Source organism: Piliocolobus tephrosceles, chromosome 2 (genome assembly GCF_002776525.5).
Source record: "Piliocolobus tephrosceles isolate RC106 chromosome 2, ASM277652v3, whole genome shotgun sequence".
NCBI lineage: Eukaryota > Metazoa > Chordata > Mammalia > Primates > Cercopithecidae > Piliocolobus > Piliocolobus tephrosceles.
The window spans coordinates 81,240,908-81,265,597 of NC_045435.1; the positions used below are offsets into that span (position 1 = coordinate 81,240,908).

At 39.7% G+C, this 24,690-nt stretch overlaps 1 long non-coding RNA gene across 1 annotated transcript; it reads right to left on the reverse strand.

Moving 5' to 3' along the window:
* Window positions 1-10,496: 10,496 nt before the first annotated feature.
* LOC111524365 lies at window positions 10,497-21,350 on the reverse strand. The gene is made up of 3 exons (XR_002725766.1): window positions 21,114-21,350; window positions 12,870-12,979; window positions 10,497-10,615 (listed from the first exon to the last, which is right to left on the reverse strand). It is a non-coding gene; the product is annotated as an uncharacterized LOC111524365 (long non-coding RNA).
* Window positions 21,351-24,690: the final 3,340 nt, after the last annotated feature.

Here is a 24,690-nt window from a genome sequence, read left to right on the forward strand (position 1 = left end):
CCTCTGTCCTTGCTGTTCCCTCTTCCTGAAATGCTCTTCCTCCACTTAGAGGCTGCCTCCCACTGACCTCTTAGGTCTTAGTTTAAACTGTCACCTTCTCAGAGGCCTTTCCAGACAACCAATCTCTCTTAAGGTTCCTATTACCCCCTGCCTCAGCACTCTGCCCCTTCCCTTATTATACAGCCCATGCTTCCTAATTCTATGCTTGTGTGAGGATTGGTTTAATATCTGTATCCCCTGCTCAAAAGGAAAATCGTTTGCATATCCAATAAAGACCCTTATGCCTTGCATATAGCCTGCTCTCAAAATTTTGGGATGAATGGACAATTGTTGGTCTCCAGACCCCTCACATCCTTCACCTCCACCTTCTCAACTGCTAATTCCTAGAACTTACACAATAGGTGTGCTCTGCCTCATGAAGTTATTATCTCCTATGCCCTGGATACCATATCTCAATTCACACCAGAGACCAAATTACCTTTTCCAGTGGCTCACACTAGACTAACATTAAGTCTTCAAACACTCTCAGCTCTTTCCACATGTGCTGCCCTGCAGTATGACTTGCCTGGGCTAAAAATATGCTACAAATTCCCAGGCCTCAGCACAGATCTTCTGTCTTAACATCTGTTGACTGCTTCTCTTTTTTCAAGCATGAAGTCATCTCATTCTTATCGTAGTCACTGATATCTTGCACGGAGCTAGGGTGAGGAGTGAAGACTAAGTCCTGTGACTCAGACCCGCAGCGGCTTCCCACTAGATTGGCACCCTCCTTTGTTGATAGTGCGTCCTTCAGTTGAAGGGCTAATGGTGGCACTTCAGGTGCTGTGTCACCCAGGGAAAGGCACGCTATTTGGGGAGCCTGTGCACCTGAACTGACAGTGAAGGGAGCCCTGTTGGAGCAGAGAAATCGATCCCTCCATTCTCACAAGTACTTTTATTCCCCCCATTTGGGATCCCATATCTCTTTTTCTTCTCCCCACCTTTGGGGGCACCTACCCTTCTATGTTGTGGACCTGTCTGAGCTAAGTAAATTTCCTTCTTCCACAGAGTCATTTTGAAATTTAAAATGCTCTCTGGCTGGCCAGGCACGGTGGCTCACACCTGTAATCCCAGCGCTTTGGGTTACCGAGGCAGGTGGATCACTTGAGGTCAAGAGTTTGAGACCAGCCTGGCCAACATGGTGAAACCCCATCTCTACTAAAAATACAAAAAATTAGCTGGGTGTAGTGGCAGGTGCCTATAATCCCAGTTGCTCGGGAGGCTGAGGCAGGAGAATTGTTTGAACCTGGGAGGCAGAGGTTGCAGTGAGCTGAGATCACACCAGTGAACTCCAACCTGGGTGACAGAGCAAGACTCTGTCTCAAACATACATACATACATACATACATACATACATACATACATACATACATAAAAAATGCTCTCTGTTTTCACCTTCAGTATTTACTGTAGAGATTGAATTAAGCTTAAGAGGAGGAATATAATGTAATGATTAAGGATTAATAATTAAAATCATGGTCTTCAGATGCAGACGGAATTGGGTTATAATCCTGGCTTCATCAATCACTAAATGTCACCTCAGGAAAGTTGTTAAGGGCCCTCAGGATCCTCACAAAATAGACCATTCAAATGCACCTTCCAGAATGTAGCAAGAATCTAATTGGCACTATGGCTGCCATGGGTAAAAAGGGGCTGGAGTTGTCATTTCTTCTTATTGTTTAGTCTCCATCATGTCTTTTTTCCATATCTAGTTGCTCTAAAGGTGGAGATTAGCAAACTTTTTCTGTGGAGATCAAGACAGTAAAGATTTTAGGTCTCATGCTGTATAGTCTCGGTTGAAACCACTCAACTCTGTCATTGTAGTGCAAAGACATACACAAACAACATAGGAACAAATGAGCATGTCTGTGTTTAAAAAAAAAAAAAAAAAAAAAACCTTAATTTGTAGGTGACTGTTTGATGGCTTTGGAAACTCTGAGCTCCTGGCTTCCATGCGACTTGACTTCTGGCCTGAAAGATAGGCAGGAATCTGTGCCACTATGATCATGTAAGTTTTAGTTCTGCCAGATGAATCTCCGTGCTATTTGTGGGAAACTCTGCAGGTCATCCAGGAAGAATGACCTCAGTCAGCCAAGAAAATCTGTCTCGTTGGGAAATGTCTTGGTGGTAACAAAATCAGTTTGTACAAAGAGGAAAAGATACTTGTCCAATCCATGGAAATGACAAAGCTAAGTTCCTGCATCAAATGCCACATTAGAAGAGATTCTAATAAGTAGTAATCTGTGAAGAGGAAGGAATCAAATGTAGCCTGATGGGTTTCCTGGCTGGCTCTAAATTCTCTTTATTAACTAGAATTGCATTTGGCTGCTTGTAGCTAAAATCTGACTGTAGTGGCTGAATCAAATAGATTTAATATTGGTAACCTAATAGAAAGTCTTTCAAAGACCGTGGTTCCTCCTAGCTCCCTGTCCTGTTATCCTTCTAGTGTCTCTCTTGACTTCACAGCCACAAGATGGCTGCTCTGAGTCCAGGCATCGGGTGCAAACTTTAGGCTAGAACAAGAAAAAAATGATAAGCAACAAAGTCCTCTCCAGAGTCATCTGCCCCAGGAGCCTTTCACAGTGGACTTTGCACTTACATTTCATTGGCCAGATGAGGGTCACATGACTACTCTGAGCTTCAGGAGAGTCTGGGGAAATGAGTTTCTTTAACTGGGCACATTGATACCTCAAACAAATCTGGAGTTCTCTTATTGAGAAAAAAAGGAGAGTGGATTTTGAGGTAGGCAATAGCAAGGTCTGTCACATTATCCAAAATGGCAAGTGTGTGCTGCACAGTGGTTGAAAACGGGACTCTAAAATTGGACTGACTCGGCCAGGGTTCCTCATTTCTGAAGGGGAATCACATAACCTCTCTCGGGGTTGTTATTATGATTGGATAAAATAATCCATGTAAAGTGCCAGACATTTACAGACATCGTTATTGTTTATTATTGCTACTATTCTTCCTCCCCACCCCTTGAAAACTGCGTTTTTCTTTTTTTGAAGTAAATTCAATGTCTTTGAAGTATATAAATGAGAGAATGCTTGGAAGATTTGAATAATTCTGTTTGAAGGAGTCCCAAGAGGGTCTTTGAACTAGGTTCTGAAAAATGAGTAGGAATTTGCCAGGCAAAAAAGAGGGAACCACGAAGGGCATTCCAGGAAAAGGGAACAGCAAATGCAAAAGTGTGTCAAAAAAGAGCATTTAGCATCATCACATCACCTAGTAGTGATTCTCTCTAACTGCAGAGATATCGGGGGAACGTTTCCTAGGGTCTAAGGAGCATGACTAGAGATTAAGAGGCAATTGCTGTGGCTCCTCTATCAATCACAAGCTCTTCATAAAGTGTTTATGTTCATTAAATGGAAACAACCAAAAATGTAGAATTGTCTGTTCAGAAACTGTTGGACTACATTTTATTCTGCACTTGCTATGCCTGTCCTGGACTCAGTACTTTACATTCAGTAGCATGTGCACCATTCTGGTAACTTTATGAAGTAATTGTTATAATCCCCATTTCATGCATGAGCAAACTGGAGTTCAGGCAGGTTAAACAAGATGTTCAGCCAAGTTCACCCAAGCAAGGGCCAGAGCTCTTAATGGCGACTCTGTCATCTCTCCAGGCAAGCCATCTACCTCCTCCATTATCATCTTTATTATTATTATTTTTTTTTAATGGAGTCTCTCTGTGTCACCCAGGCTAGAGTGCAGTGGCGCAATCTTGGCTCACTGCAACCTCCGCCTCCCAGGTTCAAGCGATTCTCCTGCCTCAGCCTCCCGAGTGGCTGGGATTATAGTCATGTGCCCCCGCACCCGGCTAATTTTGTATTTTTAGTAGAGATGGGGTTTCACCGTGTTGGCCAGGTTGGCCTCGAACTCCTGACCTCAGGTGATCCGCCTGCCTCAACCTCCCAAATCTTTGGGATTACAAGTGTGAGCTACCACACCCAGCCTCCATCACTATCTTTAGATCATCTTTATATAGGAGACTATAGTAATGTTCCTCAAGGCTTAGAATCTTAGGGTTGGAAGAGATTAGAGCTGTGTGTTCCAATACAGCAACTACTAGTCACATGTGACTATCAAGCCTTTGAAATGTAGCCATACAAATGTAGCCTTGAAATGTAAGGCTAGTGAAACTGATGAATCGAATTTTAAATTTTATTTAACATTAATTAATTTTAGTTCAAAAATTCATACTAAATTATATATTGGAAAGCTTTAAGTATGTTTGGAATAACTTGGGTATGGGGATACATCTTTTTGCCTGTAAATTTTCTGAAATCTAAATACAGATCAGATGTCTGATGAAAACTTAGCATCTGAATTGAGAGGTACTTTAAGAGTAAGACACTTGGGCCGGGCGCGGTGGCTCAAGCCTGTAATCCCAGCATTTTGGGAGGCCGAGACGGGCGGATCACGAGGTCAGGAGATCGAGACCATCCTGGCTAACACGGTGAAACCCCGTCTCTACTAAAAAATACAAAAAAAACTAGCCGGGCAAGGTGGCGGGTGCCTGTAGTCCCAGCTACTCGGGAGGCTGAGGCAGGAGAATGGCATAAACCCGGGAGGCGGAGCTTGCAGTTAGCTGAGATCCGGCCACTGCACTCCAGCCTGGGCGACAGAGCAAGACTCCGTCTCAAAAAAAAAAAAAAAAAAGAAAAAGAAAAAGAGTAAGACACTCTCTGGATTTCAAAGATGGAGTACAAAAATAATGTGTAATATGTCATCAATAAATGTTGTATTGATTATATGTTGAAATGGTAGTATTTTAGGTATATTGGACTTAATAGAACATATTTTTACACTTCATTTCACCTGTTTCTTTTTACATTTTAAAACGTGACTACTAGAGAATTTAAAATTACTTATGTAACTCACACTATATTTCTACTGAATTGTACTGCTGTAGAGAACACATTTTACTTTTCAGATGGGAAAAGCTGGCTTCTCTCTGTCTTGAAGAGAAGTTGATTGCTGGATGGGGACAGATCCCGTTCACACTTTTGTCTCAAATGGCACAAACTTGGACAAGTCACCACGTTTCCATGGATCAAGTTCTAAAAAACTGTAAAACTGTGAAACTACTACAAGAAAACATTGGAGAAACTCTCTAGGCCATTGATATGGGCCAAAAAATTCTTGAGCAATACCCTACAAACACAGGCAACCAAAGCAAAAATGAACAAATGGAATCACATCAAGTTAAAAAGCTTCTGCATAACAAAGGAAACAAAAAACAGAGTGAAGAGACAACCTGCAAAATGGGAGAAAATATTTACAAACTACCCATCTGACAAGGGATTAATAACCAGAATATATAAGAAACTCAACAACTCTATAGTAAAAAATCTAATAATTCAATTTGAAAAGGGGAAAGATATTTGAATAGACATTTCTCAAAAGAAGACATAAGTAGCCAATAGACACATGAAAAGATGCTCAACGTCACTGATCATCAGAGAAATGCAAATCAAAACTACAAAGAGATATCATCTCACCCCAGTTAAAATGGCTTATATCCAAAAGCCAGGCAATAACAAATGCTGATGAGGATGTGGAGAAGGGGGAGCCCTCATACACTGTTGGTGGGAATGTAAATAAGTACAACCACTATAGAGAACAGTTTGGAGGTTCCTCAAAAAACTGAAAACAGAGCTACCATATGATTCAGCATTCCCACTGCTGGGTATGTACCCCAGAGAAAGGAAATCAGTGTATTGAAGAGACATCTGTACTCCCACGTTTGTTGCAGCACTGTTGGCAATAGCCAAGATTTGGAAGCAACCTAAGTGTCCCTCAACAGATGAATGGATAAAGAAAATATCATGCTTACACACAATGGAGTACTATTCAGTCATAAAAAAGGAATGAGATCTTGTCATTTGCAACAACATGGATGGAACTGGAGGTCATTATGCTAAGTGAAATAAGCCCGGCATAGAAAGACATTGCTTGTCCTCATTTATTTGTGGGATCTAAACATCACAACAATTGAACTCATGGAGACAGAGAGTAGAAGAATGGTTACCAGAGGCTGGGAAGGGTGGTGAGAGGATGCCAGGGAGATGGAGATGGTTAATGGGTACAAAAAAAAAAAAAAAAAAATAGAAAGAATAAGCTCTAGTATTTGATAGTACAACAGGGTGACTATAGCCAATAGTAATTTAATTGTACATTTTCAGATAGCTAAAAGAGTATAATTGGATTGATGGTAACACAAAGAATAAATGCTTGAGAGGATTGATACCCCATTTTACATAATATGATTATTGTGCATTACATGCCCACATCAAAACACCTCATGTACCCCATAAATATACACACCTACTATGTACCCACAAAAATTAAAATATAGAAATTATTACTAAAAGCCCCCCAAAAAACAGGTAAACTTCTTTTACATTCCAGGTTTCTATGATCCTGTTGAACTCTCCAGTTTCAAATACATTAATTATCATAGTTTCATATCAAGAGGAAAACTGGAGTTTTGTTTTGTTTTTTTTCAGACGGAGTCTCACTCTGTCGCCCAGGCTGGAGTGTAATGGTGTGATTTCAGCTCACTGCAACCCCCGCCTCCCAGGTTCAACCAATTCTCCTGCCTCAGCCTCCTGAGTAGCTGGGATTACAGGTGCACGCCACCACGTCTGGCTCATTTTTGTATTTTTAGTAGAGACGGGGTTTCACCACATTGGAAAACTGGAGTTTTACATCTAGTGTAGGAAACTATCTGGTAATGAATTATGCTTCTGTAATGGTATTTTAGACTTGATTCAAAAGCATAACAGATTAACAATTATCCTTACTGGATAACGTGTAGTATATGTGTGTGTGGTTATATATATATGTATATATATGCACGAACACACACACACATATATATACGTACACACATACACATACTTGTATATACACACACACAAGTTACTATTCTTATTTCAATATTTCAGACAGGAAAACTGATTAAATAACTCATCCAAATTCACTTTGCTAGTAGTAAAGGGTAGAGCTGGGACTCACGTTGCAGTCTGTGCGATCCCAGTGTCTACACAAATATCCACTTCCCTATAATATCAGTGCCCATGCCCAGCCCCTTCAGAGTGCCCTCTCCTTTTAGTCATCAGCTGTATACCCGGGAGCCACAACTGAGTCTGTGCTGAAATGGGAAGGAGTTCAGAGTCTGGGTGCCCTGAAATCTATAAAAGGTTCAGGGAACTTTGAGGTGGGAGGTTAAGAATTAGCCTCCCAGACCAAAGGGAGTGCTGCTCATTTGTTAATTTGATTTTGTTTAGGTTACTGAGCCATGATTCATCCTTAATTGTATTGTTTCAAATGACTAAATGGTCTAAGTATTAACTGACTGCTGAGTGGTTGCCCAGCTTTGATTTAACTGGGACATCTTCAGCTTAGGAGTCATTAAAATCAAAACACTGTTGCGCTTCCAGTGGGGTATTGGGCTTCCAGTGGGGTATTGGGTCATCTGCTCACTAAAAGATGGTCCTGGTGCCTGGTGGAACTCCAAAAAATGGAGAATGTACCCCTTTTGTCCCTGTTGCCTGTGTGGGAATTGGACCTCCCACTTCATGTGGGGTTGAAAGTTCCCATAGATGGAATGCCAGAGAACAGACTAATCTGATTCAACAGACAGACCTTCCTCCTGACTGTGGGCCTTAGCAAGGCACTCCACCAGAAAGGTTTTGAAATTTTTTTTTTTTTTAAGATGGAGTTTCGCTCTTGTTGCCCAGGCTGGATTGCAGTGGTGCGATCTCAGCTCACTGCAGCCTCCGCCTCCCGGGTTCAAGTGATTCTCCTGCCTCAGCCTTCCAAGTAGCTGGGATTACAGGCATGTGCCACCACGCCCGGCTAATTTTTGTATTTTTATTTTATTTTTTTTTCTAGTAGAGACAGGGTTTCATCATGTTGGCCAGGCTGGTCTTGAATTCCTGACCTCAGGTGATCCGCCCACCATACCCAGTCTGAAGTCTGATAATGCATAGGAAGATTTCCAGATTAAAATTATTATTCTCAGAACATGTTCTACTGAGCCTCAGATTCCTTTTATATCAAATGGGAGCAATGTCAGCTCTACCCTTTACTCCACTGAGTGAGCAGAGAAAATGACATGATCTGTTATAATAAGCTTTAGAAACATTTTTCAAACAGCTTATCAAAATGTAAAATATTGTTGGTTGAAAATAAATCTTTTTCAGCACATTTGTGGGTGTCATGAGTCTTGGACTATGGAATGTATTTACGTTTAATTCCATACCATATTCCCAACCCTATATTTTAAACTAGTAATTCTGAAGTATCCCGGCAGCTTGTGAAAGACTGTCAGGAGCTGAGAAAGGATGTGAACTTGGGCTTCATTCATGGTTAAGTTTCTAAAACATACAGGTTAGAAGTGAAAGAGGCTGTCATGGCAATGACTATATCAGGGCGATGGGCAAGTTTGGTTTGAACCATAGTTTGAGGGTATGACAAACTCCACATTCTAGATTGATGCTTCTCACACTTTAGCATTCATAAAACCACCTGGAGAGCTTGTTAAAAATACAGATTCCTGGGTCTGATGCTTGAAGACTCTGATTCAGGGGATCTGGGATGAAACCAGAGATGGCATTTCTATCCTAGTCCTGGTTGATGCTGGTGCTGCTGGTCCACAGTCCATAGTTCGGGTACAGCTGTTCTAGGTGAATCCTGTGTAGGATTGCAGCTGCTAGGACAGGTCTAACCAGTCCCAGACCTTTCATCTACCAGGACAGCTGGCTAATGCCCCCGAGGAACTCTCCCATCTCAGGAACTGCCAAGCCAAACTGGCCCACTTTCCATTCATTCTGAGAGAGTGAATGGCTCCAGGAGTAATCTCACTGTCTCAGAACACTCTTGTGACCACACATAAATTTACTTTAAAATAAGCAAGGCGTGAACATATAAGAATCCACTTAACATGAAGACTGACAGATTTCAGAATAATGTCCTTGTACTACAAATACCCCCACCCCAGAATGGATTGCAGAGGGCTTAGAAAAGAAAGCCTAGACAGATATCCACATCTGTGAGTGAGACAGAGAGACAGGCTCAGTCACTCTATCCTCCTCATAGCCTTTCCCTGTTCTTTGGGAAAGGGGCAGTGAACAACGGATCTGTGAAAAGAGACCTTTTGACTCTTTCTACATACTAAGCTCCTGAATCAGGCTGGTGTGCTTCAGACATAGCAACACTCTTTAAGGCGGAACATCTGGACAGGGCAAGAAAGGGATTGGCCTCATGGACTGTTGGCCAGCTCCAGATGTCTCAAAGGAATAAAGACATTCCCTTGTACAACATCAGAACCATCTGAGCATGCTACAAAATGTGTTTAATTTTGAATCTGAATATAGATTAAAATGTCCATGATTTAAGTCAACAGCAGGAAGACCTGACACTGAGGGACTATGACAATAAAAATTCCTAAGGACACTGACTTGGAGGAGACATTTGCAGTAAATTACAACCATGTTAGGAACATCAGGCTCATAGTTGGTGGAGCATTTGGCTGTGGGTTGTATTAATTTAGCTAAATACTAATATGCATATCTAAGTTCATTCACTCTCCAGATCAGCACAGTATTGTAACAGCCTAATATAGCATTAGCCTAATTTGATACGCAAGTATTAACATGAAAGGGGATCCCTTTCATGACAAGGTATTATTTCTATAGCAATTTAATATTTTATTGGTTTGAGACGATCCAGTGCCAATTTGCTTCCCTCCCCAAATACAGCCTAACAAATATGGGCTTCTTTGTTGTAGCTGTGGTTTAAGGACAGCCACAGTACGGGCAGGGCATGAAGTTTTATTCCCCTGCTCCCCACATCAAACCTCCGTGTCTTCCTCACCATCAGAGGCCCATCGGCACTGTTGATGGTCTGTTTGCATACTTTTCGTTCTTGCCCAAGGGAAGTCAGATGGGATGTTTAAGATCCTCCCCAACTTCCAGATTCTAGGATTGAAAACAGAGCAATAATGTGCCTGCTGTATCCTAAGGCGGGAGATGACTTCACCTTTCCAGACTCCCTGGAATCCCCATGGAGCTGGGCTTGCATCTTATTTAAATGGAAAAGTACAGCCATGACTAAAAAGGAAAATGTCGGTCAGGGTCATGTTGGTGTCAAGGCGCTAGGAAAAAGATAAAGGTCAGCATATTTTTCTCAGAACAGAAGCCTGCTGACCTGTTCCCCCAGAGCAAGATCCCTTGCCCTCCTGCCCCCTACTGAAGCACAGTATGGGTCTGGGACTGAGAGAGAGACCCTGTTGGCCTGGAACACAAGAGGTGGCTAGTGGCTGCCACTGCTGCCCTAGCTTCCCGTCCCACAGGGGCATGTGCCCAACCTCCTCTTTCTAGAGCCTCTGACCCTGACCTTGGTCAAGCCCTCCTTACCTCTTGCAGTAGGCTTTAAATTGAATTTCCTTGTCTCCAGGATTTCTCCTGCTAATCCAGCTTCCACCCCGCTGCACAATAATCATTTAATAGAACAGTTCTGAGTAGGACACTCCTCTGCTTCAAAGATTTCCATAGGTCCCCATTGCCTAGATAGTAAAATTCAAATTCTTGTAGTTCTTAAGGTTCTGGCTATGTTTGCAGCTCCCTCTTCCACCTCCATCGTCCCTCCAAGACTTCACTATTTTCTTCTGCTGCTTCAGCAAATTCAGGACTCCAAATGTACCATGACCTTCTCCATTTCAGGGCCTTTGCTCATCTGGATTCCTGCTGCAGGGAATTCTGTCCCTTGTGCCTTTTGGACCACTATTCAACCTTTAAAGCCAAGTTCTGATTCCCTCCTTTCCAGAACATTTTCCCCATGCCACCTTAGTCCATTTTTGTTACTATAACAGAATATGTAAGACTGTGTAATCTCTAAAGAAAAGAGGCTTATTTCATTCATGGTTCTGGAGGTTGGGAAGTCCAAGATCTGGCAGCCCATCTGGTGAGGTCCTCCAGCTGCTTCAACTCATGGCAGAAAGCAGAAGAAAGGAGAAGCTCTGTCTTTCATGAGAACAAATCAATTCCCAGGAAAACTAACCCAGCCTCTCAAGAAATCCACCTAATCACTGGCTGGGCTCGGTGGTTCATGCCTGTAATTCCAGTACTTTGGGAGGTCGAGGTGGGTGGATCACGAGGTCAAGAGATTGAGAACATCCTGGCCAACATGGTGAAACCCTGTCTCTACTACAAATACAAAAATTAGCCAGGCGTGGTGGCATGCACCTGCAGTCCCAGCTATTTGGGAGGCTGAGGCCAGAGAATCGCTTGAACCTGGGAGGCAGAGGCTGCAGTGAGCTGAGATCACACCACTGCACTCCAGCCTGGAGACAGAGACTCTGTCTCAAAAAAACAAACAAACAAAAAAAACCAAAACCAAAAACCAAACCAAAACAAAAAAAAACCTAATCACCTCTTAAAGGTACCACCTCCCAACAGCACTACATTGGCCATTAAATTTCAACATGAGTTTTGGCAGGGACAAACCACATCCAAACCTACTTAGAATTAGTCACTTTTGGACCCGTGTATTTGGTCTTCTAGTCTATTTAGTTACGTGCCTTATTGGCCTCCCCAGTAGACTCAGCAGTCTTAAAGAAAGGGCTTGGTCACTAATTTTCTATAATCTGCCATCTTTGATATCCTTATATCTTTGAAAAAGTATCTATTATTTCTAGATGAAAATTCTGTCTATGTAGACTCATAGGACGTGTGAGTCAGAGGGATGTTATCAACCATTGGTGAGGGCAAGTCATTGCATCTGGGCCTATATCCTGCTCTGTAGCTAAGTCAGACAGTGATCATCAATCATGGTGCTCTTTCCAATGACCCCAGATGCAACTTTCTGATCCTTCCCACCCAGTGCTCCTAGCAGCAACCATTAATCAACCAGAGTTGATATTTACTTGCCATCCCCTATCTAGTTTCTTAGCCCTTATTTTCCAATTTCCTTCCTCTTCTCCTTTATAGCTGGTATTACACAGAAGTCTTACTGGAAGCCCTAAAGGAAATTCATGCTGTAAAAGTTGAAATTTTCTATTCTTTTAAATGCCTCCAGCAATGAGGTAGGTCAGAGTTTGGGCAGAAATCTGAGATGTTCTTCTCTTGGGAAGATTCACCCGTCTCTCCTTTAACTCAAAGGAAACTCAGTGCAAAGTCTAGTTCAGCCAATTAGCTACACTGCTTGGTTAAAGCTAAAAGAAGACGATCAGGGTTCATGTTTAACTTTATAATATTTATCTAGAACCCATAAATGCCACCTCCGTTGTTCAACACTGAAGAATAGGCAGCAGAGTTTTCTCCTTTGAAATGAAACTACTATATTTCTAATAAAGAAAGGAGCCACATTTAGGCGAATTTTACAAAAACGTTTCTTATCTTTTTCAACAAGTCTCTCTCCATTTGAGGAAAAGCCTGGTGATATTAAAGAACCCACTGACACCTCCACAGGTGTGTTCACCCACCTAAGGCAGGGCCACCAACAGGACTGGATACTCTCACTGGCCTGTGGCCTCTGAAATTCATCCTGATGCCAAACTCTTTTTAGGCAACATGACAAGATCAAGGCCAAAAACAGACATTCCCCTCAAGTAGGGGTTTTAATTACTTCCTGTGGTACCAGAATAGAAAATTGTAGAGAATTCTTTCCCTTTACTTCAGTAAACTCAGCAACAATGAATTCAAACTAAAGGAAATCACATTTTGACTGTACTCGGTGGATAAACTTCCACATTTATATTTACTGACACCCATTCAGAGCCAGATGTGGTTGTCTATCCTGGAGTTATAGCAGTGATTTACCTTGGAGAAAGCCTGGTCCATGGAGAAGTTCCATCCACTATACAAATGCATGCTGCAAATGACATTCACATTCACGATTTCCAGAAAAGGACAAAGAAGTACGACTTATGCTGTGCAAGCAAACAAAACAATAACACTGGTCAAACATTATTTCCCATTGATGAGTATTGGACTTCCTCTACATGTGCCCCAGCTTAGCTCCTCCCCTTGTCCCTTCCCTTGATAACTCCTCTCCACCTGTAAGAGTTCCTGCACTTACTGCCATGTTCGAGTGTCCCCCTCTGTTACCTTCTGCCTCCCAAACTTGATGAGTGAGCCCTCTCCATCTCTGTACTGCCCTCTTATTTTCAAACTCCCCTGCAACACTGATAATGCATAGGAAGATTTCAAGATTAAAATTATTATCGTCAGAACATGTTATACTGGGCCTCATATTCCTTTTCTATCAAATGTCCTTCAAACTGTACCTGTCCTATTGATTATTGTTACTTCTCTCACCAATATATTGCTGGAGCATTACAATTGTTGAAGAAATGCTTATTGAGGGAATGTGTTTAATGAAGCTGTTAATATTTAGAGAAACCTTTCTTTAAAATAAGAAAAATGGCTGAGTTGAAAATGACTGAACTATCACTCAATTCCATTTTCCTGTTAAAGATGGACAGACAGCACAACACACACACACACACACACACACACACACACACACACATATACACAACATAGAAATAGTTCTTTCCATGAAGTTTCTTTAGAACTTTACTGTATGAATCTCATTCTATTGACTGTGGTCAGAATTATGTTTTCATCTTATGCAATTTATCTAGTCTTCTTTACCAGGCTGTGTATTCTTCATGGGTGAGGACTGGGTATTTCATTTCACCCACAGCACCCTCTAAGTAGAATTACCATGTGTCTTCTTGCTACAGAGTTCTCTCTCTTTTCTCTCTCTCTCTCTCTCTGGATCTCATTTAAAACACATACACACACACACAACAAATAAAACGTGAGCCTTCCATACTTTGGCTGGGTTAGTTGACTATGTGGTGCCAAAGAAATGGCTTGGTGGTTTTTTTAGTTTTGTTTGTCCTTTGTTCTCTGAATTTAGCATCATGCGAAGACAGAGTATAGCCTAAAGGTGTATTTAAAATGTCGTCCTGTTTCTAAGCTTACTCAGACAGGCAACAGAAAATGGAATTCTTGATAATTAATGCCCTTACAGAAATTCAGCACAGGCTAGCAACTGTAAACAATAAGTTATTAGTCAGGGGAGGTGCTTGCAACATGAGCACGGAAATTCCCATGGATCTTCATAGGACATGAAAGGGAAGATTCAAGATGCTCTGGATAATTTCATTACTGTGTTTGCTTGATCATTTTATACTTAAGCATACTGTTCATTACCATCATCTCAACCTCTTTTGCTATCTTAAATTCCTCTTAATTCATTTATAAAACAAAATTAGAACGTTGACTGCAACCTATAAAATAAGTCCACATCTTTGTTTAATTATAGATGCTATATACACTATTTTAGCATTACTGAAGGTATGTAAAGAAGGAATAAAAGAAGATGATTATTCTGTTAAATTGCCAGCTAAAAACAAACAACAATTTTTTAAATGTGCATTTATATCACGGCAAGAGACTGTGTTTAAAATCCCCAAACTCCTGAAGCTGTTTGAGAATTATGCCAATGCACTGCAGAAAGAAAAAAAAAAAAAGACAAAACTGGTTGAACATAAGACATGAGTAGTTGAAATATGGTTTAATTTTTTTCCTTCTGATTCTTTTTCCCTCCTTTGGAAACTGATAAAAGATTTTTGTATTTTTTTAAAAATCGACCTCATTTTTAGTTTATTTTCTAAAAGTGGAGATGTCTTTACATGTGTTCAAAAGTATGTCTGTCAAACCTTTGGAGGACTTCTCAGAATGAAGAAATCTACAATGCATATCTTACCAAATTGTTTGGGGATTTTCCACTTTTATGTGTTTGGGCATTTTTCCCTCTTAAACATCAAAACCTAATAATCGTGGCAGAAGGTTAAATATTTTCCATACTTTGTTTTTGAAATTTGTTCCTTTCAAAGAACGAACATATGGGGGAAAGAAATCTACACACCCAATCTATTATGATGGCTACCTCTGGGGTTAGGGAGTAGAACCACAAAGTGGGGGCAATGAGGGGACTCTCACTTCTTTCACCATTTTATTTACAATGAAAATGTATCCATGTGCCACTTGTACAATGTTCATAGTTACTTAAAGAAAAAAAAAATCATATTTAGAGAAGAAAAATATCGATTTGGGTAACTGTAAATGTTTTATGGTATCCCAAGTGTGAAGAGTACACATAGGATTGCAAAGAGGAAGAAATAGGGAGGAATTCCTGTTTGCTTGGCTGGTAGCATCCACTCTTTAAAGCATTTCTGTACAGAAAGAGAAATAAAAGAATTGGTACTTTGATTAGTTACATCAAGATTACGTTAAATTCATTTTCTCTAATGCCAGTTTGCTTTAACTTAATATCCCTTAAAACAATCCATGCCCTCATGACATCATCAGTTCATGCACTGTTTCTTGGGGCATTAAAATAGAAACTTAAAGTTTACATGTAACAACCGAATTCAATAGAGTACCTTATTTAAATTTCCAAATCTCTTAGGGGCTAGGAATGAAATAGAATGCTAATCTAATTTAGTAATTTGTTCTCTTTCCACCAAAATGCACAATCATTGCTTGTGAAAGTCTCAATTCCATCCCCATCCCCAACTTTCTTTTTCCATAAGGCTGGGATGGAATTGTAGGCTGATTTGGAGCACAAAGTCCAGTTGCATCCCAGACCCCGGTCTCTAAACATCCAGTGCCACGGGATGTTTCATGACTACAGCATGTCCATCATGTTACTCTCCAAATGCAGGGATGAGGGTTGAATGGAGTGGAGCTTTTTAGTCTTCAAGGATTTAAAACTATGTACACACAATGCAAGCAGCTGGCAGGAGTCCTTTGTAAGTGTGTGTGTGTGTGTGTGTGTGTCTGTGTGTGTGTGTATGTATGTTGGAGAAAGAGTTGGATCAAATGAGTGGTTTCCTGTTCAGAGCAGGACATAAGTTTCCTTCCATGAAAGGAGATATAATTAATTCCACTTCCATCAGCACATCAAGAGGATGATGGGTAACTCAGCTCCTACCAGCCCTGGCTGCAAGGGAGATGTAGCCCAAGGGAAGTGACCCTTTATTGGGCCTGGGCTGGTCTCTGGCTGGCCAGGGAAAGCACACACCTCCACACTCCCAGACCCCTCCAGGTCCCCCTGGAGCCTGTCAATGTTTGAGTTCTGTCCTTTTTCCACTCTTGGGAGGACAACAATGTGTCTCCAGGCCCTGCAGTCTGGGTTTGATTAAATAATTATAAACTCCCAGCAGCAGGTCTATCATTTATGTCCTGAAACATGCCAGCATGTGTCTTTTGTGGCCATGCCAGCCAATCATAAAGCCACTCTCCTTATTGTCACTGAGAACACAGTGGTTCAATGTTTGTGCTTGTTCCTGGATTTTGGCTATAGAATGTTGCCCAGCAGTTTGCTGTTGGTGCCAACATCACTACAGAACTTCAATAATAAATCCTTTCTATATTTATTCAGTCCACTGGTCTGACACTGAAATTGCCTTTTATGAGCATATGATCAGAGGCTTCCATTTTCCACTTCTAACTCTGGGCGATTATATATTCTAACAGAAAAGACCTCAAGGCCTGTTGTCCATACATGCAACATGGCATGGGGACTGCCGACTGGCTGGGGGAAAGTAGGAGATTGGAAGTGAGTGAGAGTTGACCTTTTACCCCAGGCAAAGGAAGCACAGAGGTGGTCTCTTTAATCCATTTGGTTAGAATGTTTAAAATTTTCCACTTCCTCCACAACTAAAGCCCAAAATAAAGTTGCCAAAGCAAGGCAGTAATATTTCATAGTAACATGCCATCTCCTACAAAAGGGCAAGGGGAGAAGGAGGAGATAGGAATACCATTTAATTGAGTTCAAGGAACTTTTAAAGAAATGTTTTTCATTCTTGCCTTAATTGAGTCACAAGTGATCTCTAAATGGCTCCAATGTTAAGTATATCATATCATCCAAAACTAGGAAAGCGACTGAAATACCTGAATGGGAAGCCTTTTTCTATTTTTTGTGTACATGAAAAATCTCACAATAATTCAAATGGCCAGAATGACCTTCTGCTAATGACAATTTAAGAAGAGGTCTCTAGAAATTATGATGTATAAAAATTTAGCAATGAAACACAGCTATGTTTTGGAAAGAGAAAGATGTGTTCTCTTTTCTTTGGCATAGTTCTGTCCAGGTTCAGAAAAATATGAGTACACATGGCCTATGTACGTTTTCATTTTTGAAAAATGATCAAAACCACTCATTTATTGAAGGGAATACAATACGCAAAAGGAGATAACAAAGCTTAGTGAAAATAAGCTGCGTAAACTGGAGGAAGAGTACTAGAATAACAAAATAAAACCCAGCAGTCGTTCATTTTTCATTACTATCTTTTGTTTGTGTTGACATTTCCTGAAATGCCATGGCATCATATCAGTCTGCAGATGAAATGTGAATCTCAAAAGAAGAGTTACTTTATACAAAGGTGGAATCAGTTGAAGGTTGCGTGTTTTGTTTTTACTGCATCCTTTAAAAGGATCATTAAAATGTTTCCACTCAATGCAGAAAACAATAATTATCATTACAGCAAAGGCTTCAGATATTACATTTCATTTTCAAGAAAATGGATTTTAGAATAAATATTAATTAAATATATTTAAAATGTATACAGTTTGACATTATTTTTCAAAATAAAAATATCATATATTTTTAAAAACTGTAAGTTGAGTTTTTGTTGCTTTGTTTTTAAGATTTGAGAACTAACTTCTTTCAGTATTATAATTCCTGGTGACATCACATTTGCTCCAACAGTATTCAAATTGTACATGTATTTTTGAAAATGAAGCCAGTTATTGTTTTAAATAAACATATATTCAAATAAATTATTTTCAAACGTATCAACTTAAAGCTATACTACTATTCTAGTGAGACTAACTTAAGTTGGAGAAAAGTTATTAATAAAGACATTTCAGCATGAAATATGTAGTAATATACTGTGCCTACACATTTCTTTGGGTGAATATTACTGGGGAAAATAGTTAGAAAAAAGAAAAAGTTTAAAATAGACCAAGTAGTCAAGAAGATAGACAGAGAAATACAGTTTTGCCCTCCTTTAGCTTTATCTAGGAACTACTTATGCTTGTAAACATGAAAAAGACGAAGAATTCTTAGACTAAATGTTTCAAACGTAGAACTTTTTAGACATTTGTGAGAAAAACTGGTTTCTTAAAAAAAAAAAAGGTGCTTTTAACAAATACTGCTTAAACAGAAATGCAGCCGTGTATAGGACTGTTTTTAGTTAAAAATTTTCAACGTGCCAACCAAAAAGCGATGTAATCGGTAACTCACCACTAGGGGGCCTTCCTATTGGTTCATTCTTATAAGGACTGGAATTAATAATAAACAAACTGCAAAGATGTACTCCAATATTTTCTATCATATACATAGAAATAGCTGATTAGGAAGTGACAAGAGTCTGGTTATCCTGTTCTTTGGTTATTTAGATAGTATAAAACTACTGATTAATTTTTTGCTTCTTCACTAAAACAGACTTTAAAAAAAATCAACTGCTATTATTTTGGGGTTTTAGTTCAATAATGGTTGTTTTATCTGCTTCTCATAATCTTCTTTTGTTTTATTGATTTTCCCCAGAGATGAAACTAAGGAACTTAATTGAATCCAACCAGTACATTGATTCAGTCTGTTTACTCAGATTAACCTAAACAGATATGCCAGCTTGTCAGAGCCTATGTTCGTCATCTCTTTTGACAACTCTCCAAACTGTGGTCATGTTGAGAGCCAGTGGCGCCATGGTGTGGTCTTCAGTCAGCAAACCTTCGTTGAGCATTTACTATATACCAGATGCTGTGCTTGGTGCTGGGCTACAGGTGGAAACCAAGTTGGTGTCATGGTCCTCACAGACACAGCAAGGAACAAGGAGAGAAAGGAAAGGGGTTTTGAGGAGATTCCATTTGTACAGAATCCTGAATGGTACCAGGGAGAAAGCCATGGGAGTGTGATAGTCCAGAAGGGGGGATTTGGGATTTATTATTAGGAGGTCTGGGGTCAGGTCCTGTCTCCTTTACTCACCAGCTGATTATGAACCTGGACACTTTGTGTCCAAGTGACACTTCGTGGACACTCTCTGACTTTGCTGTCTTCACCAGGAATGTTAACAGTTCTGGCTCTCTTCCCTGCAACTGTGCATGCACCTCCTCCCTCACCAGATTTTGGGAGGATCAAATGAAGTGAGTGATTTGAGATTACAAATGATTTTTATTGAGTGAATTTTCAACTAGAGAACTTTGATAAACAGGATGCCTTCTTGTCTCCAAGTTTTAAAATATTTAATAATCAATAGCACGAAAAATGTTCCAATACATTAAGTTAAAATTGTTTTTGAAAAATATCGTTTTTAATGTGAATACATACATGCATAAGAGGGTTAGCAAAAACATAATCCAAGATAATTATTTCTGGTTAAATTATGAATACTTTCATTTTTTCCTCTTTGCTTTTTGCACTTTCTGATTTTCTGCAGTGGCCATGAAATGTTTCACAATAAAATAATATTATACTAATTAAACAAAATCATAAAGAAAAAAGATATTGATAGAGTGGGTGGAAAAATTCCAGTTTCAACCAAGACAAAATTTCTCTTTGTAGATGTTTTGTTAAGTATTCATGTGGAGAGATTTTCATCAAAATCTTTTGATAATTTTCAAATCCCCACAAAAACCATTAACATCAAATTTTTTAACACTTAAGTTGAATTTTCCTTTTATAGTCTGAATCTCTTTCACCTGCTTATTAAATTCCAAGAAGGAAATGTATTTCAAAAATGAAAATTATTTTTCAATGTAAATACACATCTATGTTAACTTCTGTTTAAACGTGTTCCTTTAAGATTTGTTTTTAAAATAAGTGACTCCTTCAAATGCCACTACTGTTGCATTTGCTGTGCATTAGGGTGACTTCTGCTAATTTATACCAGCTTTCAGAGTACATTAGAACAAGATGCATTTGAAAAATGCCCCAACATTATCCTTTCCACGGCACTCTGATTTTATGCATTTCCACCTTGCTTTCATAAACTATGTAACATTGACCTATGTACTTATTTTTTCTGAATTCTCTTAGTGATAAGAAATTTGTTATACCTCCTTTTTTCGTTTTGCGTACTTTTAGGAACACAAGTCCTGAATTAATAAATTTTGGTTGTTAAAAACACAAAGGCCAGATGAAGTTCCAAGTCCATCCTCTCCTAGAGGCTGCTGTCAGTGCGTTGGATAGCATTCCTGTTGTTGCTGCTTTTCTAATACATCTGCATCCAGAGATACAGACCTAAGGAACAAATAGTTTGGCGTTGCTTCTCTTTTAAACAACATAATCCAAATCATATGATGAAAGTATTGTTCCATACTTTCTTTTCCTCAAGATCTCTTAGAGATCTATCTGCATCAGGATGCATAGATCTACATCGTTGAAAAGTAATCTATTTCAAAAATGTATCCTCAGCCCTCTTTGGATGCTTAAGGTTTGTAAGGAACTTAACTATTAAGTGATCCAAATGTGTGATTTCAAGTCAGATCAGAATATGCTAGACCCCTACTTTAAGCCTAGCACTGTGGATCCTGAGAGGAATGAGGTTATTACCCCTGCTCTGGAAGAGAATGTCAGATATTTCTTGAAAGGGGGAAGGGGGTAATAAATTCGAGGACTATTAACTCTTCTGCTGTATCACACATTTAATGTTTTAGAAATAAGCTGTTCCACTTTAAGAACAAAATAATTTAAACTCTAGGCACCAAGATCTAGAAGCTGGAAGGAACCTCGGGAAGTCATCTGTCTGTCTTCCACCTTTACACATTTAACTCAGGATGCAAAATTGAGTTGCAGGGAAAATGAACACTCAATTGAAACTGCGTACATGCCCAGAAAGAATCTAATGCTGCCTCAGAATCTGTTATTCTGATGTAGCTATTTCATTCCTCGGTGTGTGTTTGGTATCTTGAATTTTCTTTATTATTTAACTAAGGAGTTGTCGCCTCATGTTTTCAAATAAAAGGCTTGATCAGTTTACTAACCTGTAACAGGGAGGTGGACAGCAAGTTTGTGGAAATATCTGTTAAGAGGTAGAAGCTTTTTCATTGAGAGGCCAGGCAGGGCAGATGTTTGCACAGTTCTGAGACCGGCCTTATCAGTGATGCTGCTAAATACTGCCACAGTTTCAGGGATGGTGAAGAGGAACCCCCGCTCATTCCTTTGTACCCATCTTCCCTTCATATCACATTTCTCTGAACTCTATGCTTGAGTTTCTAAGATTGCCAAAAAGGGTCAAACTGTGGGGGTATGTTTGGTGTTCTAAACTGGTTTGGTAGGAATGGGATAGGATACACGTAGGATTCCAGCTGAGGCAGAAGATGCAGAGCAGAACTAAACTCTCCCAGACATTGAAAATCAGCCTGTAAGAAGCAGGCAGTCTTCTCTGTGCAGTTACAGCTCTACCGGCCCTAGGTCCCAGCAGACAGGCAAGAGCCTGCACTGCAAGGTACAAGCCGGGTCGATCTATCAGAATCCTTATCCTGTCTCCAACAAACACTGAGCTGTCACAGAACAATTGTTGGAATGTAAGGAGAAAGAGTTTTCTCTCTGAGACAAGGAAGGCAATTTTAAAAATAGATTGAACTATCAGAGATGTAGAAAAATAATTTTTGATAATGCAGCGTTTGACTGAAAACACCCAAAGTACATAAGCTTAAGCAGGACATTTGCGTCTTGAATAAGTTTATTTTAGATACAAGAAAATGAGTTTTAAAAAAATCACAAGATATATCAGAAACTAATGATTAACATCACAGAAAGATCTGCCATGGCTAGCTTTAACATACAATATCCCAATGATGCACTTGTATATTTATCTATTTATTCTTAAAACATGCTCTTTTTTGGTTGTTTTTAGGAAACAAATTGTTTTTGGATTCTTGAATCATAAAATGTTAGAGCTTCATGTTCACATAGCTGAGTTCTCCCAGGTAATGTCACAGGCATGTGAAAAGACATCTTAATAGTACTAGGAATTTTAAATGGTTTGTTAAAACATACATCAACTAATAAAAATAAGGCAGAATCCATCTATGACTGAGAAAATTGTCTGTAAATTCAACTTGTTTTCTTTTGTTTTGATTTGGACTTTTTAATATGCAAGCATTATTTTAGATGAATGCAATTCGATTTGTAGGCATAAGTGTATTTTCCTCTTACACCACAGACATAGGAAATACCAATAAAAACGTGCTGTGGAGCTTGCCAAGGTGATCTTCTTTATGATGGCCCTGATTTCTGAGTGCAGAAATCACCTAGATATATTCCTAGCCTCTAGACAAAGTATACATTACATGTCTTGTCAAAATCAAATACTCTGATCTAGTAACAGCAGTATTTTTCGTTTTAATTGACGAAGAGATGGTATTTATTAATAATTTTATGCAAATAGAGTGTCACTGAAATTTTACTCCATGGAAAAAACAATTCTCTGAGTCAGAAAACTTTTACCAAAATAATGTCAGATAACTTTGTTGGACACAATGGCCATTCTTTCTGATATTACTGTGGTTTGAATGTGTCCCCCAAAGTTCGTGTGTTGGAAACTTAATCCCTAATGTAACGGTGCTGAGAGGTGAGACCGTTAAAAGGTGATTAGGTCATGAGGGCTCTACCCTTGTGAATAAATTAATGTCATTATTATGGGAGATATGCTGTTACAGCAGCAGATTAAGACAGACATCAACAAAAATATCAAAGTTATACAAAAATGCCAGTTTGATTTTTTTAATGTCTCTTGCTTTCTATGTAATGCACCATGAATTTGTTATTTATAAAATATGTTCTTGAAGCAATTTAGAGATTAATTCAAAGCAATTGAGAATTTAATCCATCTCACTTTTAGGGGAGGTAAGATTAGATTAATTTACTCCACGAAATTAAATAAAGAGCTCCTTTCATTTGGCCTCAGTTTATCTCCCTCCAGTTCCCAGTTGTGCAATCTGGAGTTTGTGAGGCAGGGTGGACATACCTTTGCTCGCATCAGCCACCTACTTCATGAGCTGCAGGTGGCCCTCAGAGCCTTGGCTTCCCGCACTTGAGTTTCAGCCCTCTGGGGCTTCATATGTTGCAGAGAATGCCTGAGGAACCCTGTCTTGCAAAAGTAGACTGAAGACCACATGTGTTGAACCATAGCCCATGTCAAGCTGCCCTTGAGGGAGAGGGGCTAATGCAGGACTTTGAAGGCAGGATAGAAGAAAGAGTCTGGGAAACGCTTTGGAAAATGGCAAAGCAATCCAAAAAGATTTTAGTTTTATGTCTGTTTAGGGAAGACCAAATATCGGACAGGATGTAATGTGACATTTAGATTTAATTCTGTTGATGATTTGCAGATTTGGAAATATACTTCCTAGATTGTCCAGTGTCCTTGGGAGCTGGATCTACCCAGGAGTGGTAGTTGCTAAGAAGAAATGAACTATGAAAAAAATTTACTGTGCTTTCACAGTCTGGAGCTCAAGAAAAACATAGTGACAAGGTGTGCTAGACTGCCTCTCATCCACAGCAGAAAAACAGACCAACCTGGATTTCCACTTTATATCTACCACTGAGGAGCTGTGTGATGTTGGGCAAGTGAACTAACCTCTCTGGTCCTGTTTTCTCATTAGCAAAAAGGTGCTAATATTAATAATATTAGCTATATTCATGAAGATTTAATTCAAGCCAGGGATTATTCTAGAAAGATGTATTAACTTAGTCATCACAGCAATTTTTTAGTTTAGAATCATTATTAACTTCTCATCCAGTTGGAGAAACAAAGGTTTGGTGGGTTTTTTTGTGGTTTTTTTTTTGGCTTTTTTTTGGTTTTGGTTTTGGTTTTGGTTTTGAGATGGAGTCTCGCTCTGTCACCCAGGTTGGAGTGCAGTGGCACAATCTAGGCTCACTGCAACCTCTGCCTCCCGGGGTCAAGCTATTCTTGTGCCTCAGTCTCCCAAGTAGCTGAGACTTCAGGTGCATGCCACCACACCCAGCTAATTTTTGTATTTTAGTCAAGAGACAGGGTTTCACCGTGTTGGCCAGGAAGGTCTTGAACTACTGACCTCAAGCGATCCACTCGCCTTGGCCTCTCAGAGTGCTGGGATTACAGGCGTGAGCCACCATGCCCAGCCAAGCTGAGGAAACTAAGGTTTGAATGAGTTAAGTAAGCGGCCCCAGCTCTTGTAGCTAGAAATGCAGAGTCAAATGTCAGGTCAAAATGTCTAGATCCAAGGAATGTGTTCTGACCCACAACACCATGAGAGACAGGCTAACATTAGCTGAGACCAGGGACTGTGAGCTGGACTGGATCCCCAAAAGCTTCCTTCACTTGCAGACTGCAAACGTGCCAAGCAACAGAGCTTCTCTGTGCTTGTCCCCCATGTAAAATCAGAGATAATAATGGGATCTGCCTCATGGTGCTTCTGTGAGGATCAGATGGTAATATTTGTTAACTCAGAACAGCGCTTGGTAAGAATTAGGTAACTATTTAAGAGTGCTCTTAGTATTATCTTAGAACTTATACTCTGCAATGATATGGATTGAAGCAAAATTTAATTAATACATATAAATTACTTACCTCTACAT